The sequence below is a fragment of the Phoca vitulina genome, unplaced genomic scaffold, assembly GCF_004348235.1.
Source record: "Phoca vitulina isolate PV1807 unplaced genomic scaffold, GSC_HSeal_1.0 scaffold76, whole genome shotgun sequence".
Classification (NCBI taxonomy): Eukaryota; Metazoa; Chordata; class Mammalia; order Carnivora; family Phocidae; genus Phoca; species Phoca vitulina.
The window spans coordinates 4,863,976-4,889,755 of NW_022589779.1; the positions used below are offsets into that span (position 1 = coordinate 4,863,976).

Here is a 25,780-nt window from a genome sequence, read left to right on the forward strand (position 1 = left end):
TGCAGCCACTATGGAAAACAGTATGGAGGTTTCTCAAAAAGTTAAAATAGAAATAACATATGATCCAGCTATTCCACTTCCGGGTATTTATATGAAGAATACAAAATAGTAAGTTGAAAGGTATGTGCACCTAATGTTCATTGCATTATGACAACCAAGATATAGAAAAAAATGTGTCCAATGATGGATGAATGGATAAAGAAGATGTGAGATAGATAGACAGACAGACACACAATGAAACACTACTCAACCATAAAAAAGAAAGAAATCTTGCCATTTGCAACAACATGGATGGAACTTGAAGGTATTATGCTAAATGAAATAAGAGAAAGGTCAATAAAGTCCTTAATGAATTATTTCACTTACATATGAAATCTAAAACAAAAACAAAAACATATAGATTAAAAAAAAACAGATTGGTGATTACCAGAGGGGAAGGGGATTGAAGGTGAGTGATATGGGTAAATGGGCTCAACTTTACAGTGATGGATGGTACAGACTTACGGTGATCATCACTTTGCAGTATATACAAGTATCAAATTATAGTGCTGTATACCTGAAACTTGTATAAGTTATATACCAATTTTACCCCCTCAAACTAAATAAATCAAACGTATCCTGGTGAACTTTTAAAAAAGTGAGAAAAACATACTTTTCCTGAATACATATTAGAGGATAGAAGATGTCAGAACTGCAGACTGAATACATAATAGAGGATAGAAGATGGTCAGAATTGCAGAAATCATGGGGCACCTGGGTGGCTCAGTCAGTTAAGCGTCCAACTCTTGATTTTGGCTCATGTCTTGATCTCAGGGTGGTGAAATCGAGCCCGGAGTGGGCTTAGCACCGGGTGTGGAGCCTGCTTAATATCCTCTCCCTCTCCCATTGCCCCTCCTCCCCACCTACATGCTCTCTAAAAAAAAAAAAAGAATTGCAGAAATCATTTTTTAAAAGGTTTATTTATTTATTTTAGAGAGAAAGAGAGAGAGAGAGAGCAGGGTGGGGGGAAGAGCTGAGGGAGAGAAAGTCTTAAGCAGACTCCGCACTGAGCATGGAGCCCGACATGGGGCTTGATCTCATGACCCTGAGATCATGACCTGAACGAAATCAAGACTCGGGTACTTAACCAACTGTGCCACCCAGGTGCCCCTTGAAGAAATTATTTTTAAAATTGACTGCAGAAATGGATGGTGGTGACGGTTGTACAACAATGCAAATGTACTAAATGCCTCTGAAATGTAAACTTGAAAATAGCTAAAATGGTAAATAAACAGTTTATTTTGCATCTAGTTCATTTGTGCTAGGTGTTGTACATACATAATCTCCACTCTCACAGACAATATAAAAAAGAGCTAGGGGCGCCTGGGTGGCTCAGTTGGTTAAGCGACTGCCTTTGGCTCAGGTCATGATCCCAGAGTCCTGGGATCAAGTCCCACATCGGGCTCCCGGCTCAGCGGGGAGCCTGCTTCTCCCTCTGACCCTATCACCTCTCATGCTGTTTCTCTCTCTCTCTCTCTCAAATAAATAAATAAATAAAATCTTTAAAAAAAAAAAAAAGAGCTATTATTTTCATTTTATAGTAAAAGGAAGCTAAAAATTTGTACCAAGGTCAAACATTAAAAATGAAAGCAAACCACAACTCTAATCCAAGTGTCTCTGACCTTGCTGCATTATGCTCTGAAAAATATAAAGGCTGGTGTTAAATACCATGGTTTTAGATAGATAGCTGGCAAGATCAATCTTCTAGATCAATAGCTGGGTAGTCGATTGATCTTGACTTAGTTAAAGGTGAAGAAATCTTAAAAACCACTTAGTTTAAGTAACAATAAGAAAATGGAGTCCCTAACAGTTTTATTTATTTGCTCAAGATTTTACTGATCCTTAGAAAAGAGGACTTGGCTATAAATAGGTTCCTGACCTCAAGCTCAATGTTTTTCTGCCACATTATATTAAGTTGAAACTCTACCTTTATACCTTAAACAGAAGATATTAAGAAATAAGTATCAATTCTCCTTCAAATCTTACACAAAATACCTCCTTCTCAATAAACCCTTCTTGATTTCAATATAATATTACCCAATGATTTTTAGTATACCTCTACTGTTGTTTTTCTTTCATAAGATTGATTACTAGCTATAACTATTTTAGTTACTCACTCATTCATTAATTTCATTTCATTATTGTCTGATTTTTCTGCCCCAGTAAAATATAAGTTCATAGTAGCTGGCCTCATTTGATGTATTGGGAAGGGCAGTTTGGCATTAACAAGGCTTAAGAAAGGTTTTAGCTTCCTAAGGTAAGGAGGCGCAGAGACCTGAGGTAGCCTCTCAGAAGATTCTTGCACTGGAATCATGGACTGAACCAACAAAAGCCATCAGATTTGAAGGGCCATGGTAGCATGTCCGCTGAGAGATATGTCTCTTAGTACTCATTGGTAGGAAGAGATGTGTTGATAACCAAATCCCATATATATATATTAGTACGGGTTTTCTTCGAAACAGACACCTAAACTGGATTAAATATGCCAACATTTGGGGTGCCTGGGTGGCTCAGTCATTAAGCATCTGCCTCCGGCTCGAGTCATGGTCCCAGGGTCCCAGGATCAAGCCCCACGTCGGGTTCCCTGCTCGGCGGGAAGCCTGCTTCTCCCTCCCCCCACTCCCCCTGCTTGTGTTCCCTCTCTCGCTGTGTCTCTCTCTGTCAAATAAATAAACAAAATTTAAAAAAAAATGCCAACATTTTACTAAGGAAAACATAAGAGAAAATAGGGAGGGAGCCTTAAAGATTGTGATAATCTTCAGATAGTAATACAAGTCTGATCTCAATGAGGAAAGAGGAAAGGAAGGCTGGGAGTGACAGTGCCTCAGGCTGCTATGCAATGGAAGGATGGTTCAACAAGACTGTTGGGGAGTCTGTGAACCAAATCTGGCCACCAAAGAAATCCCATGTCTTCCAGAAATAGGCCTGCCTGACTATCCCTGCTATACTCTGTCACTGGCTGGGAGCAGCCCCTGGAAAGCTTGGGTAAATGTGTCAGTGGCTTTCAGAGCAAGCAGCAGGGGCTTTGGGTCAGTAATGCTCCCTGTAATTTGTAGTCTGAGAGGTATATTCTCCTGGCCACCCTGATCCATATCTAATGCCTTAGACCTACGTGGTGTTTGGATACCATGGCAGCTGAGTGTTTGAGAGGGCCCTAAAAAGGGCTCAAAAGTAATTTTTTGTCAGCCTGACAGGAGATTGGTTAAAATATAAACTAAATGGAATTATAAAATAAAGACTGTTTTATTGCTTGCGATCTGAGTTTGTAAGCCGAGGTTTATACTTGCTGCATGTTGGAGGAAAAAGAATTCCAAGCAGAAGTAAAAGCAGGGCGCCTGGGTGGCTCAGTTGGTTAAGCGACTGCCTTCGGCTCAGGTCATGATCCTGGAGTCCCTGGATCGAGTCCCGCATCGGGCTCCCTGCTCGGCAGGGAGTCTGCTTCTCCCTCTGACCCTCCCCTCTCTCATGTGCTTGCTCTCTCTCATTCTCTCTCTCTCAAATAAAAAAAAAAAAAAAAAAAAATCTTTAAAAAAAAAAAAAAAGAAGTAAAAGCAGATGGTTCAGAAATAATAAAAAAGAAAAGTCAATTTGGAGGAATTCAAAGAAGTCAGTCCAGCTGTAGCATGCAGAGTGAGAGTGAAAACAGTGTCAGATAATGTTGATGAAATACTGTGGGATACCTTGCACTTAGGAGGCTTTTAGAGTCGTCCCCACAGGTGTTGGGTTCTGCCATGGGCCTGTGGTGAACCATGGGATACTTACTGCCCTTTGTGAGTCTCTGTAAAATAGGAATAATAATACTAGCAACTATGCCATAGGGGAGTCTTGAAAACTAAATGAGACAAGATATTTAAAACACTCAGTAAGTTTCTAAGAGCTTATCATGTTCAAACTTATCAGAGAATCTGTTCCATAAATGCAAGAAAAGAATTCTGTTCTACCATTAGGCTCTTTCCATAAGGATAAGTCAAGAAGGAAGGAATGACAACATGAATGGAAAACCTTTTGGTTGTCCTAGAGGAACCAAGAAAGCACTAAGTTGAGATCAAGGTTGTTGCCTTTTTTCTCTCCGTTTGAGGGAAGACACTAAAGGGGTATATGTGGAGAAGGGGGTGGTGGAGAAGAATGCCTTTAAAAACATGAAATAAGTGGGGAAAAGCATAAAGATAAAGTGGGCCTCAGTCGGTACCCATTGCCCAAAGTGGTGTGGTCAGGGAGAAAGCTCTTGTTTGCATTCCTGAAGGTGCTCACATTGCCTGGACTCTGAATTAAGTTACTGGGCCTACTAAGGACACTCTTGGTGGTAAATCCCATAGGCTGGGGAAAATGTCCAGGATCTCAGACCCAGATCAAGGATGGTGCAAAGCCTCAAAGGCCAGCAAGCCTCTAAGACCAAGCAAGGTCTAGTCAACCAGGCTACAAAGGTTGGTTCTACCCAAACCACAAAGCTTGTCTACACACTACACGAGTAGCTGTCCTCACTTGCAAAGACTAACAACCAGGTGGACAAGGGTACTCCTTCAGGGATCAGAGGAACCAGAAGCTTCAGTACCCAAGAACCCCAATCTTTTTACCCATAAGGCTATGCAAGTCATTCACTCTTCAACACCTTATACTCCAACTAATGTAGGAAAAATCGTCCCTAAAGTGGTAGCAGATGACTGAACGATCCAAGATTGTATATATTCTCCTAGAGATGCTGAGAATCGCCTAAATAGCCATTGTTATATAGCTTATATATTTTTTCCAATGTGGGCCTTTATGAAGGAAACCAACTCAGCTTAAAAAAGTGTCCACTGTGCATCTCATCAGTTTTGTGACTAAATTTGCTATCATTTCTTTTATGGTTATTGTATTACAAATGACAATAGGGGCACCAAAGACAAGCTTGTTCCTGGTAGTGTGAGCGGTGTAGTAGTAAAAGAAGTTTCTCAGAGTTATAATATGCAAAACAGAGACTTGCTGAATCTTGAAAAGCTAATGGGTAATCACCTCACAGATGAAGAACAGCACTCCAGACAGTGGGAACAAGAGGATAAAGCTAGGCAGTAGGTGCCAGAAAAAAAGGACTAAAGAAAAGAAAGTAGTTCAGTCATAACTGGAGGGCAGAGGGTCAGGGAAAGGAGCGGCTAATGACTAATAAGCCAGGTGACAACTTCAGCAAGAGGCATTCGATGAAGAGCTGGTAAGAAACTAGAAAAATTTCTTAGGGGATGGATATGATAATCAGACATACATTTCAGGAAATCCTACTCTGGCAGAGAAGTGGAGAATTTATTGGGGGGTGGGGGATTTGAGATCAGAATAAGGGAAATAGGTTCATTGAAATAACGCATGCCAAGAAATGATTAGAGCCTGAACTGATGCTGTGGCAACAGAAAGGGAAAGGAGGGGATAAACTATCAGATAAGTCAGGTAAAATGGTCGTGACTTTTGTAACTGCATTACTGTGGGTGGGCCACAAGGTAAGAGGGACACTTCTCTCATGGCTGCCAGAGCTCTGGCTGGGAAAGATGTAGAAGAGGACACCATCTATGAGGTAAGGGAAAGAAGAGGAAGGACTGAGTTCGGGGAGCAAGAGAATGGAGAAGATAATAAACCGTTGAGGAAGAATATTAAATTTTGTGTTTGTTTTGTTATTGTTTTGACCTACTATAAGGATTTCATCTCATGGAATCACAATTACTGTGTCTTGGAAATGGAAGTCCTATGATTTCACCATCCTGAAAGCAGTGGTCATGTTTGGAATCTCTATAGATTTGACATAATAGAAGGAAGGAGAAGGAAAAGGGAGGTAAGAAGGAAGGGGAAGAGGAAATACCTGAAAAAGTCTTAAAAAAAAAAAAAGAAAAGTTAAATGCTTTCAAGAGTAGTCCATGTGTAAAACTCATTATGTCAAAGTATACTGAAAGATTCACAGACTTTTAGAATTGAAAGACACCTTAGAGATCATGCAGTCCAAGTAAGCATTTTTATAGATGAGGCAACAGGGGTAGAGAGGGTATATGAAACTTGGCCAAAACCACAAAAGGGAGACCGGCACAGGACTGGTCTTCCTAGCATGCTATCCGCTAACCACACTCAGTATTTAGTTAAGGTGAAGACTATCACAGACTGAGAACTGAATGTGGCACATTTTTACCTGGTGATTTTCTTCTGAACATTCAGGATTTCTAATTTTACTAGAAACATCTCAACATCATTCTGAATACCATCTACCAACAAAAAAAGAGAGATGTATATATACATGTAATATACTTCCATGAAATCCACAGTCAGGACATTATTTGGGTCTACAACCCCAGGAGGATTATCTTTATTTTATAGATGAGGCCACCAAGGCACAGAGATTTTAAATGTCCCACCCAGGGTCACAGAGCTAATAACTTGTAGAATCAGGACTTGAACACTGGTGAACTAGATGCAGAGTCTATATTCTTGAACTCTAATACAATTATCTTTTTTTTTTTTTGCCTCAAAATAACAGGGTTAATAAACATTTTAATAATACTGAAATTATTTTCAACATGGTGCCATTTAAATCTAGACCTAAGAAATATCAAGATAAGTCCATGAATAATTTTAAAATGTGTGTGTGTACATATATATATATACTATCAAACTGTACACTCCATATTAATACCATTTGGTAAATCACATATAAATAGTTTCTCAAAGATTGATAAATAACGAAAAAGAGATTCTTTATAAAACTACTTAACTTAGCTCCAGGAATCACTATGAGGCTGAGGCTTATGATTTCAGATCCATTAGACAATGAACATGTCATAAAGGCAGCAATGCCATAAAATATGATGATCACATCAGTATCTAGGCATAAAGTACCCTCCAAACATCTACACAGCTGCTGTTGATTTTAAAGGATAGGGGGGACAGGTGAGCCACACAAATAAGAACTTCTCTGCTTCTCCTTAGTTGCCACTGGTGTCCATCAGCTCTTCAGCCTCAGAATGTCACTGTCCAGGCAGATGGGAGGATAGAGGGAGTACTTTTTAACCAACCTAAAGTAACATATAGTTCTAAAATTTCAAAGCTTTTCTTCTTGGATTTTTTTTTTTAAGATTTTATTTCTTTATTGTCAGAGAGGGAGGGAGGGAGGGAGGGAGGGAGAGAGAGAGAGAGCACAAGCAGGAGGAGCGGCAGGCAGAGACAGAGGGAGAAGCAGACTCCCTGCTGAGCAAGGAGCCCCATGTGGGACTCGATCGATCCCAGGCCCCTGGGATCATGACCTGAGCCGAAGGCAGATGCTTAACCAACTGAGCCACCCAGGTGTCCCTCTTCTTGGATATCTTTAAGTAATGAGAAACAATAGGGGGTCACAGAACTGGGGATAATGTGTGCTGAGAGCCTGAAGGCCAAGACATCCCTTAGAAGAACACATGATACTCTAAGACCTTAATTCCATCATAGGTAGGATTGGAAAAGACTGACCCTGAGCCCTTAGAAATGATAGAAACCAGCAACGTGGGGACAGGAAAGAGGAGAGAGTTAAAGATTCAGAGATTTCTTTCATATAATCCTTCCATCTGTACCCCCAACTCGCAACATCAGCTTTAACAGGAACTTTTTCAAGAGTTCACCTCGTATGCTGCCTCCATCTGAATTGCTTCAAAACATTAAAAGAAATCACACTTCTTTTGTTTGAAATACATGGCTGTTGACATACTGCCCAAATGAACAAAAATGTTTTATTTGGCCCATTTTACAATGAAATAAAATGATGTTTCAAAAAACATTCTCTTTAAATTATCCTAGTGTTACAAGGATAAAAAAAGTCACTGCAGTTTTAACATATGAACAACATTAAAATGACATATGAAAAATATTAAAATACATGTACAATGATGAACAATCCAAAAACATAAAGTTTCAACTCAGGGAAAAAAATAAAATAAAATATCAGTGTTCTCTTATTTCAGGGTAATCAGAATTATCTTATTCTCTATCATATGCTTCTGAAAAAGAAATTAGTACCACACAGCAGTTAGAAGCATAACAAAATAGACATTTTCAGTTATTTTTGAGGAATCACGTAGAGATTTTTTTTTTTTTTTAAGAGGGACTATTTGGCAAAAATCTCAACTGCAATGATTTTTACTGGAAAGATTTCACAGGCTCCCACAGCTTAAGTGAGAGAATTTGATCCCGAACTCCAAGCCAAAATTCTTATAAATCTACACTCATCAAATAAGATCACTCAGCTCCTGTTAAGCCTTAACCTGTTTAAGGTTTAATATGACAAACATCTCCTCATCTCAGTATACACAGGCTTTGCTAGTAAGGGATTTGTACCAGAAGTAAAAGGGGAGGAGGGATGACCACAAGTTTCTTGGGTTTCCAAAGTCTGTCCTTTGCAAATTGCCCCTGATAAAAGGCATGTTGAAGGTACTACCCCATTAGTACCCACCATTATTCCTTTCATAAGAAAGGCCACAGAGTAAACAGCTCACACATACCCAGCACTCCACGCATACCAATATGCTTACAAACAAGGTAGGAACTGTCATGAGACGGAGCTTCTACTCATACTTGCCCTACTATCTGGAATGTCCTCTTTCTTATTTCTCCATTGACCCTTCAAAGATCAGCTCAGTTTCTACCTTCTCCTGGAACTCATCCACAATAGAGCACTGAAATTATCAGTACTGAAATTTGTCTCCTAGAAGCTCATCTTCTTTCTTTGTCCCTTATCTTCTTTTGTTCCCTCTCTCCCTTCTTCCTACTTCTTTACCTCAATCCTAACCTTCACATGCCCTTAGCAGGTAACTTTCTGCTTTAGATGATATTAGTTATACTGTTCTTCCTTTAGTTATGTTGTCCTGGTTTTGTGTTCCATGCATAGCCTAACTTCTGATAGCTCTATTTACCCAGCTACCAACACTTTCAGATCCTGACTTTAATCAGTATATAGCTTGAGCCTCCATTCAAGGTGTGTATCTTTCTATGTCGATCAGTTCCTCAATCTTCTGTTCCTGCTGTTATTCAGAATGAAGGAATGAAGTGGCATCATTCCCTCTGTACAGACCAGTGAAGTGCCATAATACATTCCCTCCTGATCAACTCCGAATGGCAGGCTCCTAAAAAACCTCTCTCAGCCTTGCCACCTCAAGGAATTCATTCTAGGGTGATTTCCACAGACTTTCTATCTTCTTAATTTCCCTATGCTTTTTGTTCCTTCTAGATTTTCCCTTTCTTCACTGATAATTCTGTTGCACATTCTATATGACTTTAGTTTGAGTTCTTCTCCATGAGATCACTGGACTCCCTGCTTAGTCCAGTGTTCTAATCCATTTAGCAAAAAGCTAATGTGAGCAGGGTCAGTTCCTACTCATCTGGGAGAGAGGGACTGTTACATTCACATTCACAACTGAAGAGAGTAGTTGTCTTGACATTGTGGCATTGCCTTCCTTCTATTTAGCATAATCACAGCTCACAGAGTGTTGTTATTGAGTGGTAGGTACTAGCCTAAGGTATATAATCTTATACCCAATCTTTAAGGTATATAATCTTATTTGATCCTCAGAATTTCCCTCTTAAATTGGCATTACTGTCCTCATCTATTGATGAAAAAAAAAAACAACAACCCTGAAGGTCAGGGGAATTATATATAGGTTCACATAATCAGTAGATGGCAGAATCAGAACAGAAAACCAAGTTATTCTGATCCCAAAATCTGTTATTTTAACCACTATACTTTGACTTCAATCTGCCCCTACACACACACCCATGAAAAAGTCAGCAAATCCTAACCTGGTAATTGACCCCTCCATGATGTGCCTCTATTTGCCTTTCCAGATTCATCTCTCCCTCTGTCCCTACCTCTCTCAGCCACATGGAATCTAAACTCCAGGCAAATTAAAATGCATGTATCTACAGATAAGCTATACACTTAGATGGCAATCATCTTATTAATGTGCTTTCCTCTGATATAAAATATTCTCACCCTTATAAACTCCATTTTCAGTCCTATTCATTCCATATGACCCACATCAAATGCCTTCTTTTCCATGAAGCCTGCCCCATTCCCTGACTGAAATAATTTGCCCATTATTTTAATTCCCATACCACTTTATTTTCTTGCTGCATAATTCACACCTCTCCAACCCAACTAGATGTTGAGTTCCTTGGAGGATTGCACTGTGGTCTTCTCTTCTCCATATGCCTGCTGTGTACCAAAATCTTCTGTGGTAAGTTCAACTGCTGGATTCACTTAAGTGCACTTCTGCCTGATCATATTCCCAGCACATCCTGAGGGAAGGGAATGTGGCTGTCAGATGCTGGCAATCAAAAGCCACCAGATCTGCACTTGCTCTTCTTCCTTCATAATTGCAAGCTTCATGCACTCCATCTGGGGAGGTTCTCCTACCAGACCTAGAAAGGTCATGTGTTTATATTTTACAAGTACAAAGGAGAGGATTGGCTCCAATAGTCCTAATAAGTAAAACATTAAACAGCAGCTGGAATCTATAGCCAAAACTGAAGTTAATACAGCACCTTTAAAATGGTATCCTTAATATTACAAAATGAAAAACAGAGAGACAGTCACATATAGAAAGACTTGATGATACAAATGAACATAAACAATATTTTCCACGGATAATTTGTGATGGGCCACCTAACAACATAATGAGAAAAACAATTGCTAAGGAACTGCTTCCTCCCCTGCTCCCTCCCACCCCCACTTCACCTCCAGAGAGTCTGTAAACACAGCCTGGGACATTGCGTCAGCATGTATTCCATCTTCACACTAAGATGGAAAAGATAACTTTGCAAATAAAAAGAGGAAAAATTCAAGCTTGTTCTCAGATGGGGAAAGCTCAACTAAGTAATAAATATTCTAGAATGATAGCAACATGTGACTTGGTCTCTTTTCATCTGGATACTACTTTAAGCTCCACTAGGATTTTCTTAGGCTTTCCTGTTGCAAGTGAGATGATCCCTTTGGAGAAGATACAACTATGACAACCTCAAGGAGGGGAGCCCGGGTGGTTCAGTCAGTTTAAGCATCTGCCTTCTTCTTGGGTCCCGATCTCAGGGTCCTGGGATCGAGCCCTGCATCGGGCTCCCTGCTCAGTGCGGAGTCTGCTTCTCCCCCTCTCCTTCTGCTCTTCTCCTTCCCCCTCCCCCTGCTCTCTCTCATGCTCTTGTGTGCTCTCTCTCAAATAAATAAACAAAATCTTTAAAAAATACTCAAGGATGTACAGAGGATAAAAACTGTGCAGAAAAGTTTGACTGAACTGATTCTATGTGTCTCTGTGCAGAGTGTGCTACCAGCTTACAGGCTGTTTGCTCAAGACAGGGAATCTTAAGTTCTTTCTAGGACAAGTCACATCATAATTATGGTCAAATTCATGAGGCTAAGCTTTAATTCATGAAACAAGTTTTCATTTTAAATTTTATTTGAATCATAGCTTTTCCAACTAAGGTGATCATAATTATTATCTGGTCTAATGCATTTTTAAATTATATTTTAAGGAAACAGAAGAACTTCATGAAAGAAAGAAAGGAAGAAAGGGAAGGGAAGAGAAACAGAAAAGAGAAGGGAAGGGAAGAGAAAAAAGAGAAGAAAAGAGAAGACAAGACAAGACAAGACAAATTTCATAAGGAATCTCAACATGCTGCTTAGGTTAAAGTAGGCATAGGGACCCAGGGCTCTATAACAATGGTAACACTCCTATCCATCCCCAAATTGTTCCAAATGCAGCTTGGAGTATTCTTAGGGATCTAAAAGTTTATTATTAGTGAAATTGCTTTATTTATACAAATGAGGGATATGGCACATAGACTGTTAGGGTGGCCTTGTGGGGTTCACATCTTTGTGTAAAAACCTCCCCTGAGTGTGCATGGGACATGTGAGTTGCTTCTAACCAATAGACTATAGCAAAGGTGATGAGGTGTCATCACGTTTCCCAGAATTGCATTATAATATGCAAAACTTCTTGCTAGCCAATTTGCCCTAGTTATCTCTCCCCTTTCTGACTTTGAAGAAGCAAGATGGCATGAATCCTACAGCCCCAGAGAAATGCCAAGTATCTTGCCAAGAGCCAGGCAAGCAGAGGAAGCAGATGCTTCCCTAGTCAGGCTTCTAGAAGAAAACACAGTCCTGTTCAACACATTGATTTCCACAGATCTTACAGAAACTGTGAGATAAATAAATGTATGTTGTTTTAAGCCACTAAGTGTGTGGTAATTTTTATGCAGTATAAACAACTAATAGAGAAGAACCAACACTCAAAAAATATACCTAAGCAAGAGTCAAGGTTAAAAGCCACTTTTCACGGTTAGAACTTTCTATCTCCACATTGCCTCCAAGGAAAATGAATGTGACCAAACTTGATTAAACTTTAGACAGATTTCTTCCTCTGTCCTCTGTTTTCTTAGAGAATTTACTTAAGAATATTTTCAACTGTCAATTCTTTCTCTGCCCCTTTAAGATGTAACTCTTTCCTCAGCCTCTCGGCTCTTCTACTACTTGGGAATGTCTTTTTCAAGAACCTGGGAGCCATCCCTTTGAAATGTAATCAAAAAGGATTGAGCCCCAATCTCCCAGTCTCTGCAGGAGTAGGAGTCTAATTTAGATGAGCTGCCAGTGAGCAAACACAATGACCAGCCTCTCTACTCGTGTCCTCCAGGACTTTTCCACTAGCTCAAACCAAACTGTTTCAGCCAGAATTAAAACAGCTTCTCTCCTCTATTGTATAGTCTTGAACCTTATCGCAATAGTCATGTCTCCTATTGAAGTAGTTATGAATAAATTCTTCCTTGTCTCTTTAAGGCCATCCAGTGTCTGCCCAATGCCAAGAGGTACCATTCATATTTATTCACACTGAACTTCATGGAATTGTGATACATGGTGGTCCAGCTGTACACAGTTCTTACCAATGAGCAGTTTAGCACAGTTGAAAATTCTCTTCCTTAGCAGTCCTGGATGATCTGAGTTTATACAGGCTATACAGAATTCAACTTCAGAATATGTCCATTTTATTGCAATGGTTAGTTTTGTACCCCTTGAGATGTTATTTTAGTGTTGGTTTCACCCAGCTCACGGGAGAAGCCAAAAATTTAATTTATACCCTCTGGGTGTGATTTTTTAGGGTAGTGACAAAATTTCAACCCCAAACCACAAATCTCGGTGATTTCACATTTATGCAAAACTGACACTTGCAGCAGAAACGATGTGACCAATTGCCATAAAAGAGTCCTTACAAAAACAAAATTTAAGTATGAAGTCCAATAATACATTCTCACTTTGTTACAGAATGACACAGGCCTGTACCTAAGAGACTTTTTTTTAATTTTTATTTTCAAAGCCTATTAATATTATGTGTGTTTTCTTAATACTTTGAGAAAATTACAAACTCCAACACACACACTCTATATCATAGTTTAATTTAGTCATTTGAGATATCCAATCTCAAAAATCACTAGACAAACTGATTCTGTCTCTCTCTGTCCCAAAGAGAATAGCTGATGTTATATAATTACATACATATTTATTAGTGAGGATTGAGAACTCTTTTGCTTAAAGCAACAATTTTCTATTTTCCTAATACATACACTTTCCTTGTTCTAACAAACTACTTCCTGTAATTTTAAAATGAACTTTTCCCCTCAATTTTAATATAAAATAATACATATTCATTGTAACAATTTGGAAAATAAAACTGTAAAAACAAGAATGAAGATGCTCTATCATTCTACCAAAAAGAATCACTAATATTTTTGGTATTTTTATTTTTAAGAAGAAAAAAAACATAAGTTGCAATCATACTGATTAAACTCTTACATCGTCAGCCTTATTATCTTAACAGTTTGACAAAGCATTTTTTTCTAGGTGATTACTAATTCTTTCCAAACATCCTTTTAAGTGACTATACAATATTTTATGGAATTTAACCAACTGAGCCACCCAGGCGCCCTTTTTTTTTTTTTTTTTAAAGATTTTATTTTTATTTATTTGAGAGAGAGAGAATGAGAGAGACAGCACATGAGAGGTATTTTATGGAATTTAAATGCATAATGGTTTACTTAATCTTTGCTTTCCTACTTTTTAAAAAGATTTATTTATTTATTTTAGACAGAGAGAGAGAGACAGAGACAGAGACAGAGACAGAGACAGAGAGAATGGGTGGGAGGGGCAGAGGGAAAGGGACAGAGAATCTGAAACAGATGCCCTGCTGAGCACGGAGCCCCCACACAGGGTTCGGTCTCAGGACCCTGAGATCAGGACCTGATCCAAAACCAAGAGTCAGCCACTTAACCGACTTCACCACCCAGGTGCCCCAAACCTTGCTTTCCTATTAAACATATGCTTAAACATCAGAATATGCTAAACAAAACCGGGGCCAGACAGATAAGGAAAAGAATCCTCACATTCATTTCTATTAACCTCTGTTTGAAGACTGTAAAACTCTCTGCTCTTGTTTAGACTGGTTCAGAAACCATATTTATCTGTGGTGCAATCACAGAGCATGACTCTAGTGAGCTTAGGGACTGGTGATTTTGAGGCATAAGGTTAGAAATGTATGGTACCTTCATAAGGTCATCATCACTCTTCTACTGAACAAATGGTTAAATGAATGAAGCTCTCCATAACAATAGCTGGAGTTGGTCCCCTACATCTGATAACTTGCAGAAATTCAATAGAAAGTCTATATGCTTATACCTTTATGTGCCTTCCTAGAGAGGGATCATAGCTTTCATCAGATTTTCAAAAGGTCTGTGACCCACAAAAATGATTTAGCTATTAAATACAGGAAAAGTTCAATACGTATCAAAAGAATTAAGTTGTAATACGACACATATGCATCCTGTTGCTTATCTTCCTTTTCTGCGAGCTTAGAGCTGCTTGTTTTTGTTTATAGGGTTATAAAATGTTGCCAACCTAGAATCTACCTCATCAGCCTTTAGTCTTGTTTTCAGTAGTCAAGACACATATGGCAGGTGAAGAAATCCACATGTAACACACTAGTAGGGCTTCTGTGAATGGTCCAGCAAGTTGTACTTGCCCCAATAATTCCTGGCCCAAGAGAGATGGGGACTACAATCCTTGTCATGCTCTGATGACAAAAGCAGAGGTCTTGACCTTCAGCTGTAGCCTCTGGGAGGACAAAATACCCTTTTTTAAATTCATGGGAAGTCACCTTAAGGACTAGTGGCCATCACATGTAAAAGGATGAACTTCTGTTTACATGCCACTCCCAGCATTACATGTAAATTTACCTCTTTTGGCACCGTTAAGAAAGTGAACAAGGTTCTTATTTAAGATCACATTATAAGGACCACCTAAGGGCACCAGGGTGGCTCAGTCATTAAGCATCTGCCTTTGGCTCAGGTCATGATCCCAGGGTCCTGGGATCGAGCCCTGCATCAGGCTCCCCGCTCCGTGGGAAGCCTGCTTCTTCCTCTCCCACTCCCCCTGCTTGTGTTCCCTCTCTTGCTGTGTCTCTCTCTGTCAAATACATAAATAAAATCTTAAAAAAAAAAAAAAGGAGCACCTAGTTATCAACAATTAATGTCAAAGTATAAACACTTTGCTATTATTTCAGTTGGTATGGCCACAGAAATATTGGCATTTGTGACCTACTTCACAATACACTGGAGTGCAATGCTATTGTGAGAAAGAAATATTTTGACCAACATACATCTTGGAAGCTGTTTCTTAATTTATTTTTAATCTCATCTGTTCCCAAAAGTTCTAAGGTGGTCTATATAGTTACATGAAATAAAACAAGATATACATTTCAAAATTAATTAATTAATTAATTAATTAGTTAGTTTGAAGGAAAATGAGAATAAGAAAGATAAGTCAAAAGTGAGGTTAAAGACAGGGGGCGCCTGGGTGGCTCAGTCGTTAAGCGTCTGCCTTCGGCTCAGGTCATGATCCCGGGGTCCTGGGATCGAGCCCCACATCGGGCTCCCTGCTCGGCGGGAAGCCTGCTTCTCCCTCTCCCACTCCCCCTGCTTGTGTTCCCTCTCTCGCTGTGTCTCTCTCTGTCAAATAAATAAAATCTTTAAAAAAAAAAAAAAAAAAAAAAAAAAAAAAAGTGAGGTTAAAGACAAATATGTATTGCAAGATGAAACCCATCGGGTAGAGCCTGGTCATGAATTTAGATTAACTTTTGCATGAGACAAACAGACCTTTTAAGTAGAATATCCATGTCTAAAGCCACCAGCTCCTGACATAGAATGGTAGTTTGCAAATCTACTTATTTTTATTCACAGTAGAAGCACAACTAATCCTGGAACTAAGACCAGACAGAAATTTCTCCCAGGGGTCCTCATAGGAGGACACTGTGACATATAAATACAGTAAACAGAACCATATGTTTCATAAATCTTTATCTTTTAACTTTCTCAATGGAGACTGTTGGATTCACAATACATGACAATTCAGAAATTATATTTTAACAGAGATTAGAATAATGTGGTATATAGTCTTTTGCCTGCCTATCTTAATCAGAGGGAGTTATAGTCTATTTAAATGTAGAGTTTGAAAGGAATCATCAGCTTGCAGGAATCAACCTGCAGGAGTATTCTGTGATGCTTAAGAGTAACTGTCCCTTAGATGGGCATGTGACCTCCAGCATGCCATAGGTCGCATGGTTGCCTTCATTCAATTTTGATACTTTCTTGGTCTTTCTAGTCTTTTGAGTTTGTAATGCCTAGTCTAGAGGAGTGGATGACCTGCATCTTCTTCAAGGAATCCTCCGTAAATACTCTTTCTCACTCCAGCTTTTGATAAGCATTCTGGAGCAGTAATACCAAAATAATATGCTCTGAGAAGTGCCTCGAATGCAGCTACTCTAAAAAAGTAAGTAAGGATATGGCCAGCATCAACTTATGAAGGCTAATAAAGTCCACTCTACCTCTTAATGAAAGGAGAGCAATGACTGGATAACAGAAGGCACTTCCCAATAGATCTTGTGCAGTTTTTAAGAGTTTTACCATCTGAGTATCTGAGTAGATGACATGTTTATTTTTTCAAGTCTCTATAGCTTGGCAACTGTGCATGCTGTTCACCTGAGCATAAAATCACAACTAGAAATTGCTATTTGATCCTCCAGAAAACCATTTCATTCACAATGATTCCGTATTATTAATGTAAACATGTTATATGAACTCAAGCATTTTTAACCCATGACCAATTTCTTACCATGAGTTTAACAGGCAAGGTAAATACAACATACACTTAACAGATTTTTTGGCATTATGATAAAAATGTGTATCTTCAGTGTATAGAAATGTTCCCAGCACTTAGTAGGTACTTGATAAATATCTGTGAAGGAATGAACAGAATGATTTGTCATAACTTTTCTTTAAAATATATAGATCTTGCAAAACCCAATGCCAAATAACAGAAACATTATCAAATTTTTCCAGTATAAGATGTCATTTATGTTGCTTTTCTTTTCAAATCTAGGTAGTAATGATATACAGCCTTTCACTTTTGTCTACAGTAATCTCAATACATTCTTTTTTTTTTTTTTAAAGATTTTATTTATTTGACAGAGAGAGACATAGCGAGAGAGGAAACACAAGCAGGGGGAGTGAGAGAGGGAGAAGCAGGCTTCCCGCAGAGCAGGGAGCCCGATGCAGGGCTCGATCCCAGGACCCTGGGATCATGACCTGAGCCGAAGGCAGACACTTAATGACTAAGCCACGCAGGCACCCCATCTCAATACATTCTTAACTTTGAGCATTATCACTACAGAAAACAGTACAAAACTGATGGCTTTGGCAAAGGGGGTTCTGATAAGATGAGACAGTAAATAATCAACACTTTGGGGAAAAAAAAAAAGAAATCTCTGATTGTTTTGTTACCGAAGGGCACGCCAACCAGATATATATCCCATAATGATGTCATATCTATTTTATTGGATGTCTTTGTAGCCAATAGGAGCATTCACCTGTTTCTGTCATTAAGGATGATTAAAAAATTGGGATGATAGAATGTCAGAAACTAGCTTATTTTTTCACTATTACAATGTCTTCAACTAATATATATGCTTTTGAAACATTTAGATTTATCTGTTGTTCATGAACAGTCATAATGCAAACAACTAAAGGAGACAGGAACAGCTGGTAGGAAAGACTAGCAATCTGTTTAGTGCATTAAGTCAGGTCTGGGTGCTATCATGTAACATGTGTGTCCCACAAGCACATTTTGGCCATCAACAGTCATCCTAAACCTCAGTAAGAATTCAACACAGATTCCAACTGCTTGAACCATCAAGGATTTTCCTTTTAAAACGGCTTCTCATGTGACTGTGAGGTTTATCCATTGAAACAGAACCTCTCAAACTAAGAAGAAATTTAAGATAAAAGGATAACCAAACCGAAAAACTCAGTTCAGTTTTCAAGTAATATAAAATTCCCTACCTGCTAGCATCTCCTTACTAATTTTGTTCAGTGAAGTCACTGTCAGTGTTAACACTATCATTAGCCTTAGCAAGGATTTGCTTCTGAAATTTCCTTAAAGAAAAACATACGTTCATAAAATGAGTGGCAAATAGAGTTAAAATCAAAGGTTTATGAATAAAAAGATTTAGTTTGGTGGTAAGTCCTTGCTTTCTCCTAATTAACTAAAAGATTTCAAAATTAAAGCAATATCTCCTTACTTTTCTTTTGAAATCATTTTTATGTTTTATGATCTGTTGCTCAGAAAGTACAGGGCAGACAACGCTCTTGAAAACACTTCACATAGTCAGTATAACTTAGAGATCAGACAAACCTAAATTTGAATACTGACTTTGTCCTGAATTACCTGAAGCAAGTTACACACCCTCTCCAAGCCCCATCTGCAAGTGGAGCTAAGAGTGTTACCAAATTCAGGGCTGATGTAAGTTTTAAATGAGATCATCATGCAAAACCCCTAGCACGATATCTGATGCATCTTAAAAGGATGATAAATATTAGCTATTATTAATAGATACCAATGTTGAATGTATGGTATAAATTTTTCATACCTGGTCATATTCTCGGCTAATCTAAATCCAAGTGGTGAAGTCTTAAGACTTTAGATAAAAGCAAGGAATGAGTGGGCAGGCTCCCCAAAGTTGTGCGGTAGGTGTGACTGCTAGGCTCTATTGTTAACTATTCAGATCTGAAGCTCTTGGCAACTACTGAGGCAAGGTGCGTCTAAATCAAAGTCAACTTCCTGGGTCTATTTCTCAAGAGTTGTAGAGAAGTTCAGACAAAAGTCCCTACTAAATATCACTCTCCTGGTTACCTGGGAGGACAATTTATTGATTGGCCTGATTCCATGACATGCTCAACCTCAGTGACATCCATCTCCCAGGCTACTTTCAGTGGCAAACCTCTGGAGGTCTCTAACTCAGACTTCTCTTCATTTAGAAGTGCTCCATCTCTAAGACTATAAACTGACAATCTACTCTCTCCACAGGACTTTTAGCTTCCTCATTTCTGATTTCTTCACTCATGTGAATGTTCTCCTCAGTGTCACTATTCTTTCTCATAAACCAAAGAACACCACCCCCATCCTCAGGCTCTTAATATCTGCAATGCTCCCCCACACCCCCCAAAAGAAAAACAGAACAAAATCTAGAACTCTAGTCCTCACAGCTGTCATGTGTCTTACATTTTCATATGCCTACTGCTATCTCAAATACAACATACCCAAATTCAAAGCCATCACTTTCTCTAAAAAGGCAACTTCTCCTCATTTATTTCCTTAGCTCTGTTTTAAAAGAAAGTAACTCAAATATCCTAGTTATTGGTCCAACATTCATTTCACTAGACATACATACTGATGTTAAGTTACTACCTCAAAATAGGAACTAACAGGTTTGTTTTTTAATTAACAATATTTACTATCAAGTTAACTGGGATCAAAATCAATATAGGGTATGGTCAATTAATGTTTAATAATAATGATGGTAATTGTTTTGAAAATCACTTCCTTGTTGAGTCAGCTGACTTTCTAAAATGGCAGTATGGGGCGCCTGGGTGGCTCAGTTGGTTAGGCGACTGCCTTCGGCTCAGGTCATGATCCTGGAGTCCCGGGATCGAGTCCCGCATCGGGCTCCCTGCTCAGCAGGGAGTCTGCTTCTCCCTCTGACCCTCCTCCCTCTCATGCTCTCTGTCTCTCATTCTCTCTCTCTCAAATAAATAAATAAAATCTTAAATAAATAAATAAATAAATAAAATGGCAGTATGTTTCAAACACTAATGTCAGAGACACTAATTTAATTACAAAGTAAGCCAGTCTCGTTGAGATCATTACTAAATCATTATAATGATTTGTTTTACCTTACTAATTTATAAGAATGCAATACCTTTATTTATTAACCCATGATCAGAATTTCTCTTCAAACATTCCTGTGACTTTTCTTTCATGTGGATGTACAGATTACTCTTTGGGGGCAAGGAAATGTACAGAAGAAGTTTCAGATGTCAAAGCAGTTATCTGGCTAACTGTACAAAAGAGATCAACATTCCTCTTTTCAAATACAGTAACTACTGCACTACCAGAAAATGCTTCTGACCAATGGCATGGCCACTCTGGGAGCTGGGCTCTTCTGTTAGTTATTACTAACAAACAGTGCATTTTACATATGTCTAAAGTTATCCTAGAAATTATATTTGAAAGCTTGGAAGCCATATATAGCTGAGCTTTGGATCAAATGTAATTTATATCAAACAGATTTGACTAAGAATTATTTCATAAATATACAACAACTGTATGCGGTAGTTAAAAACAAAGGCTCTGGATCTGACTTGCCTGAATTTAAATTGGGGCTCCGTTCTTTACTGTAAGAGTTACCTTGAGCAAACCACTTAAGCTCTCTATGCCTGCTTCCTTAACTGTACAATGGCAATGGAAATAATTGGTTTTTAATGAGGATTAGATATATTAATTCATGGAGAACATATATTAATTCACAGTAAATTCTCATTCAGTATCTGCTAATAGTATTGTCCTAAGTGAAGCAATATCAATGAGCAAAATGAATTTAAGGAAGAAGAGAGTCACAAATATTATCAGGCACCCACAATGCGTCTGCCATGTCTGCACTGGCTACTTTACAGCGATTGGCTCCTGTGGTTCCCACAATAGTCCTGTAGGAAATGATATACCTCCTCATTATGGAGAGGCCAAACTGAGACTTGGTGAGTTTAAGTAACTTCGGTAAGAGTATAAAACCACCACACCAGAAGCCAAGATCAGAACCTGCCTCCCTGACTTTCCACCACACTTCCTAATAGTCTTTTCTTCCCTTTTAGTAAAATTCTTAATTCCCTAATTTTAGAATCCTCATATTTTTAAGCTGGATTACATTTTAAGTAGAATCTAATCAAGACAGTCACTTTTATAAGTAGGAGACAGAGAACTTACACCCCACAAAAATGAAATCAAAATGGATCACAGACATAAATGTAAAACATGAAATTATAAAATTCTCAGAAGACAACCTAGATGACCTTGGCATGGTGATGCCTTCTTAGGTACAACGCCAAAGATACGTCCCATGAAAGAAATCACTGACAAGCTGAACTTCATTAAAATGAAAAACTTCTGCTCTGCAAAAGACAATATCAAGAAATTAAAAAGGCAAGCTACAGACTCAAAGAGAATCTTCAAAAAAAAAAAAAAACTGATAAAGGCCAGTTATATAAATATACAAATGTCTCTTAAAACTCAACAATAAGAAAACAAAAAACCCAAATAAAAAAATGGGCCAAAGACGTTAACAAACACCTCACCAACGAAGATATACAGATGGCAAATGACCATATAAAAATATTCTCCACATTATATGCTATCAGGGAGATGCAAATTAAAACAATGAGAAACCACCACATTTGTATTAGAATGGCCAAAATAGGGGCACTTGGGTAGCTCAGATCATGATCCCAGGGTCCTGGAATAGAACCCCACATCAGGCTCCCTGCTCAGCGGGGAGTCTAATTCTCTCTCTACCCCTGCCCCTCCACCCCGCTCATGCTCGCTCTCTCACTCACTATCTCTCTCAAATAAATAAATAAAATCTTAAAAAAAAAAAAAATAATGGCCAAGATCCAGAACACTGACAACAAGAAATGCTGGTGAGGATATGAAGCAACAGGAACTCTCGCACTTGCTGGGGCTGCACAATGATACACCACTTTGGAAGACAGTTTGGAAGTTTATTATAAAACTAAACATACTATTATTATACAATCAGTAATCACTCTTCTTGGTATTTACACAAAGGAGTTGGAAATTCATGTCCACAGGAATGCCTACATGTGGATGTTTATTAGCCTTATTCATAACTGCCAAAGCTTGGAAGCAACCAAAATATCCTTCAGTATGTGAATGAATAAATGAAATTGTGGTATACCCAAATAATGAAATATTATTCAGTGATAAAAAGAAATGAGCTATCAAGACATAAAGGAAAGACATAAAGAAAACTTAAATACAGGGACGCCTGGGTGGCTGTCAGTTAAGCATCTGTCTTCAGCTCAGGTCATGATCCCAGGGTCATGGGATTGAGTCCTGCATCAGGCTCCCTGCTCAGCGGGGAGCCTGCTTCTCCCTCTGCCTGCAGCTCCCCCTGCTTGTGCTCGCTCACTCACTCTCTCTCTGACAAATAAATAAATAAAATCTTTAAAAAAAAAAAAAAAAGGAAAGAAAACTTAAATACATATTACAAAGTGAAAGAAGACAATCTGAAAAGTCTACATATTATATAATTCCAATTATATAACATTCCAGGAAAGCAAAACCTATGGAGACCGTGAAAAGATAAGTGATTATCAGGGGGTGGGGTGGGGTAGGGAAATGAATAGGCAACGACAGAGGGCATTTCACTTTAAGGCAGTGATAGTATATTGTATATTTTCAAGATGGATCTATAACATAGATTTTTCTAAACCCACTGTGCAACACCAAGAGTGAACTTTTAGGTAAACTATGGATTGATAATGGGTGATTATGATGTGTCATTGTAGGTTTATCCCTGATTAAAAAAAAAAAATTACACATTCTGGTGAATGATGTTGATAATGAGAGAGACTATGAATGTGTGGGGGCAAGGGGCATATGGGCCATCTCTGTACCTTCCTTAATTTTCCTATAAACCTGAAACTGCTCTAAAAAATTATAATAAAGTCTTAAAAAATAGATGACTGAAGCCCAGAGTGTTGAAGTGTCTTGTCTTGAGGCCATGTAGCTATCCCTTTCTTTTCTTTCTTCACTTATCAATATATTTTTATACTAAAATCATCGTCTTTGAATGTTAAAAACATTACATTGGCCATTATCTATATTAGACAGTGATTTGATGAATATGTATTGGCCATGATAAGCAGGGAATGAAATGGGCCAACCACTAAGGAAAGTGGGAGCCAGGTTCTGAGACTGACATAAAAAGAACCTTGTCAGTGAATTACAGTTGTGCCAAAAGAGGAGTTAAATTTCACTGGGAAAGGAAATGAAGAGAGAGAAAACAGTAGTGTTGATGTGGGAAAGGAATGGACAGATTTTCTACACCCCCTTTAAAAGCAATTATAATTTCTTCCATTTCTTGTGTCTTCACTGTCTTCCATTCCTCAAGCTCCCTCGTTTCTCTTGTAGGATAAATGGGATCTAAGTTTTTCTATCTGGTAGCATCAACAATAAAACAAGCCTGCCTGGGTAAGTGTTCAGTTGCTACTTTCTTTCTTTCCTCCTTCAAGAAATGAGACCACTCAACATCTCTTCTTTCTCACATCCCTTAAATTCCTCAACCTAAAGCAATTGCTCTCTCCCAACCCGTCAGCCAGGATAGATCTTGCTCTGAAATTCGACAGTCATTTCACATTTCTCATTTGGTTTCACGTCCCTCCATCAAAGTTCACCATGGATTCCTTCCTCCTTTATTGGATTTTTCTCTTCCTGTTTCTTTTCTTTTTTTTTTAAAAGATTTTATTTATTTATTTGAGAGAGAGAGAATGAGAGGGGAGAGTGTCAGAGGGAGAAACAGACTCCCTGCTGAGCCAGGAGCCCGATGCAGGACTCGATCCTGGGACTCAATCCCAGGACTCCAGGATCATGACCTGAGCCGAAGGCAGTCGCTTAACCAACAGAGCCATCCAGGTGCCCCTCTTCCTGTTTCTGTATTATAGTTTTCTCTTGGTTCTCCTTCTTCTCTCATTCTTTGATCTTGATATCCTCTTCCTATCTAGTGAGTTTCCTCAAGGTTTCATTGTCTTCTTTCTACTCTGAGTCTATGAACTGAACTTGAGTCTCCTTTTCTCCAACTGTACCATTTCTACCTTTCCTGACTCAGCTCTTACCACCTGCCATGTGAACTCTAGGCTCGAGCCATACTGCTTCTCCAGTACCCCATGTTCCTTCAGAACTGCATATCATTCTTCATGCCATTCCTTTTATTTGGGTGGTCCTATTCTTCTTTGGTTTCTTGGCAATTTAGCTTAAAAATCATCTTAACTGAATGCCTGAAACAGAGTCTCAGTTGCTGCTTCTGTGTTCTCATGAGTCTGCAGCAACTATCACATTCTTTGGAATTTGGACTTCTCCAGAAGAATGCACTCTTCAAAGGCATCTCAAAATACATCATTTATGTTCATCGCCTCAGTAACTGTCATGGTACCTAGAATTCAGAGGCCCTCTCACAATTAGTTTTTGATAGTTTGATCAGTGAGCAAATTTGGAGTTATGGGGCAAGTAGCCAACACTGATATTTATAAAGGCAACAGAGCACAGAGCTGAGGCCAAAGTGGCTGAAAAAGGGATTTGTGGCTGAGGGTCTCAGAAAGGTCAGAGAACTTTGGGGTCTGAGGAATTCAGGTCTGGCAGTAAGACAGCTGTCAGAAATCTTCCTTTAACCCAGGATATGAAAATACTACGCTCTTCCAACAAGATTTGAGTAAAGAAGAAAGTTTAAGAGATTAGGATTTCTGGGGATTTCCACCTTCCAAACACCATTTTTAAATTTAATAGCCTTCATAATGTTTTATGCTCATGAAAAGTTTTAAGCAGGTTTCTTAACCTAGCATAACTGACAACACACCATTAAGAGATTTTACAAGAGGGCATAGGGAGGACTGGCTTGCTGGTGCATACCCAGATACTTCCTGGATGAGGTATATGTTACATGAACTGGGATAGCTTCCAAAACAATGACACAGGCTTGCTTTTACAAATGTCACCTATACATGGACATGAATATATAGCAATTTATGCACCCAGTGATGCCATTTATAAATGAGAGGTCCTGTAGGTAATTGAGAGGCACAGACCTCCTGTAAGAGAGTAAAATAAAGAAGAAAATGCAATAATTCTATTAACAATGAAAGATTTTATTGGGTTTAAAAATTAGTGTAACTCCAATTTAATAGTCTCTCTTCCTTTAATCCCATTAAGTAATAAAAAAAAAAAGTAATGTCATGTTTAAATCATTGAAATCTCCACTTAAATGCAGTTAAGTCTATTTTGGAACTTTATTAAAGTGATCTTGAAATGTTTCAGGATTAAATTTTTCTTTAAATCCCTAAATAGATACAAACAGTTTCTTTTTATCTTCCTTTTAAAAATCATCAATGACTGGTCCCAACTACAAAATGGCCAGGGACCTATATGTGGGTCTTAAAACTTGCACCAAATCTCTACTACTGCCTATGTGGTAATATTTGCATTTGAAAAGTGACGATTGGGGTGATTCTATTGATTTTGAACAGATTCTATTACTCAGTATATGAATGCCAAACA

General features: G+C 38.5%; 1 protein-coding gene across 5 annotated transcripts in view; it reads right to left on the reverse strand.

Moving 5' to 3' along the window:
• The window catches only part of NAV3 (neuron navigator 3), a 579,712-nt gene that overhangs the window by 385,005 nt on the left and 168,927 nt on the right, over positions 1-25,780 (reverse strand). The gene's annotated exons all lie outside the window — the stretch shown is intronic.